We start from the raw sequence: 3,510 nt of genomic DNA on the forward strand, positions 1-3,510 counted from the left end.
ATTTTCCTTTTTGCCTCAGGCTCCAATATGGCTTGGCACAGAACTGGTCTGGAGATATTTTTGATTGTCATGACTAAGGGGTGCTACTGACATCTAGTGGGTAGTGGCCAGGGATACTGCTAAGCATCCTACAATATACGGGACAGGCCTCACAACAAGGAATTATTCAGTCCAAAATGTCAGTTGTACCGAGGTTATGAAACTCTGCATAACTGCTCTCAGGGACAAGTGAGGATATTGTTAGCAGTGTCTTGAATTGGGGCAGTGATAGCAAATGTTGAACTACCTTGAACTTGATCATTAATCAGCTGGGAGGGAGTAGAGTTTGACGGAAAGAAAGACCCCCAGAGTTTTTCTTGCTTAGGGCACAGGCTGGTATAGAGAATTCAGGTGGAGGAGCTAGTTAGGAAGAAGTGATGCAAAAAGAGATAGGAGCTTGAGGCAGGACATTCAAACGGAGATGTTCATTTGAAGGCCAGCATCTGAAGCTCTGAAGAGAGAGATTCTAGAACTGTCAACAGGTACCTCTATTGTGTACCTCTGCCCCACTCAAAGCTCTGGGACAATTCCATCCTTCCTGTCTCATAGAGTGGACACCACAGCTAAACCAGGAGATAAGGAAGGCAATATTTGGCTTTCTAAGTCCCACATGATTTTTCTTAAGTTCATGGCAGAGAAACAGTTTTGTGCATTTCAAATATTTAAGTCCTACAGAGTTCAAGGTATAGGTATATTGTCATGCTGTAAGTAACAGGCTGGGATAATAGGCAAGTCCAAGTACTTTTCTCTGAAAGGAAATAAAGATTCCACAGGCAGGGGAAGAGGAAGGACAAAGGGGATGTAGAGGAGGCGATGGTTGGGACAATGGAATTGGGTTGGGGGCACCAAATAGACAGGAGTAGAATCAGCATCAAAACCACCCTGGCTCCACCTAAGCAGACCCCAAAGAGCTGCCTTTCCTGATTGTACCAGAGTGCTACGTCTGGGAAGAACAACCCAAGATCAGCAGCCAGCATACCCCTCAGGAATGACACTGCCTATGGGCAGCCCTCCTTTCCAATAGCTGAGAACACTTGTCGGCCCCAGAATAGACGGAAAACCCCATCACTTACTCTCGGGTAGAGCTGAAAGGGTCCACAGTCCATAATAGATGAACACCAAAGCAATCTCTCACTGCTTTGGTTATGTTTCATAGGTAAGTTTTCTTCTAGATGGCTTTTTTCTTCTTTTTTGTCTTCTTCTTCAATTGTTACATCAGCAGAAAGTGGATTCACTTTTCACTCTAAATATTTTCAACCTTCTTTATTGCCATCAATAAAAGGCAAGAATTTTTCTTTGTTGTTTAAGCTTATTGGATACATTTTCTAGCTACAAGACAGTTACTTTCTCTTTCCTGTTTTTTAAAACATTTATTTATTTATTTATGCATGTATTTATTCTTTAACTCTGCACCCTGGGTAACTTTGAAGGCAGAGATGTTGTCTTATTCAACATTGTATTCCTAGACTGTGTCACAGTGCCCAGAACATAGTAGGGGTCTGTAGTGGATACTGTGATGAGCTGCCTAGATCCCCCCTTTAGGACCAAGGCACTCATTCCCCAGATGTGGCTAGTGTCAGTTGCTACAGCTCACTGGCTGATCCAATAACTGGTTGATGCAGAAGGACAGAGGCACTGTCCCTTGCCAGGCCAACTCCAGAGCTCCCAGTAGGATTGGCTAAGACCTCTGTGGCAAACTCATCCCAGTCCAACCCTTTCTGACCAATTCCGTTTCCCTCAAGCCCTTACAAGTGTTGTTCTCAAGGGTACTCTGAGGTAACCCTCCCTCATGGAAATCTCTGCCTAGAATCTGTATTCTGGGGAACCGACTTAAGACAACATTTAACAAATATTTGTTGAATAAATGGATGAAGGGTTCTTCCATTGTAAACTATGAGGTTCCTCACCCTGAGCAGAGATAATCGTGGAAAATTCTGACCTTTATTTGTATGTTTAACATTTTATTTTGTCGTCTCAGGCTCTAAAAGTCAGAGCCCAGGCTCAAATCATCGACCCAGACTTGGGGTCATGCGTTCAATACCCAGTTGTTTTAGTTGTATTGTCATTTGACCACCAGATGGCAGAGGTGACGCTTGGAAAGCCACTCTTTCTGGCCCTGGGTCGTCTACTCCAGGATTTAAGGTTAAACCCAAATTACCCATTTAGTACCATTAATTCCCAAGCCTTTGTAATTATGGCATTGTTTCATTTTGTAGGAAACTGTCACCGACACATTGCCCTCATTTGCATACAAAAAAGAGAGTTTGGACTATAATGGAAAGAGCCCTAGACTAAGCATCAGAACCACTACACACTGGCCATTTGTTCCATTTGAACGTGTTTCTTCATCAGTAATATGAGAATCCCAGCCCTGCCTGCTTCCCAGGTCTGTTGTGAGGAATACATGAAAATTATTGGGGTTGAGGTGTTCCTCCCTACTCCAGGAGAGCTCTGGGTGTAGGGGGCACGGGATGGAGTCCCTATAGTGGAGGAATTTTGTCTGGCTCGCGGAGTGAGGGGCTAGTGTGAGCGATGTTCTGGAAGGAGGCCCTGCCTGCTGATATGCACACTCCAGTCTAAGCCAGACTCCTGGGCTGGGCAGTTATTCCTCCTCCTGTGGGGCCCTCTGAAGTTTGTTCCCCCTCCTAGAACAGCATGAAGGTTTCCTGCATACTGGGGAGCAGACAGTATGGTTTATCTCTTCCAAGAATTCTCAACTCCTGCCCTTCTTGTTTGTGCATGATATGAGACCAGGAATAAGTAGCCGCGTTTGGATGTATTTTTCACACTGCTATGGGATGGTCACCTCACTGCCTGAGTTTACCCATTCCCACACCCATGTCCGGCGGAGGCAAGAAGCTAGCACCAACCAAGCCCAGGATAGTTTGGTCCAGGTTTAGATGCACCCCGGCTAGGATAGAGAGGGCAGCTCCTGCCAGGCCTGAGCTGCGCCAGCCTCTCCCGTCGGCCAGCCCCTGCTCCACCAGAACCACGTGTGACCGGGAGGCCCTGATCAAACATGCCGACGTGTGGAGGAGATACCACAGGACTCCGTGGAGAGCGCTATTCAGGCGCTGGAGAAATAAACGACCCAAAGGGGGCCACTGCAGCCCACATCGGGAAGGAGTTTCACAGAAAGTAGGGCCCCACCTGGCACCGCTTTGAGGGTAGTCACGTGACACACGAACCCAAACACTTCATCCACTTCTACCCCCGCCAAGTGGCCGTTCTTCTGTTCAGATCTGGTTAAAAGTGTGGACTGTGCCAGGCACCCAGTGATCCACCCAAAACAAGGATGGCAGCCTACATTCCAAAGACCTGAGACTGAAACCTTCAGCCTTGCCAAGGGAACACCTCTATCTTTGAACCTCTATTGTGATGTTTTGTACCGGTGTTCTCTGTACTAGTTTGTTGTGGTTGTAAAACAACTAGAAAACAGCTTGCATTTGTGTTTCTTTTCTATCCCACTGC

General features: G+C 46.4%; 1 pseudogene; it reads left to right on the forward strand.

The window, feature by feature from the left end:
* Positions 1 to 2,877: 2,877 nt before the first annotated feature.
* LOC101388008 (dynein light chain 1, cytoplasmic pseudogene) lies at positions 2,878 to 3,289 on the forward strand (annotated as a pseudogene).
* Positions 3,290 to 3,510: the final 221 nt, after the last annotated feature.

This window comes from Ceratotherium simum, chromosome 11 (assembly GCF_057802395.1).
Source record: "Ceratotherium simum simum isolate JZ-2026a chromosome 11, ASM5780239v1, whole genome shotgun sequence".
Classification (NCBI taxonomy): domain Eukaryota; kingdom Metazoa; phylum Chordata; class Mammalia; order Perissodactyla; family Rhinocerotidae; genus Ceratotherium; species Ceratotherium simum.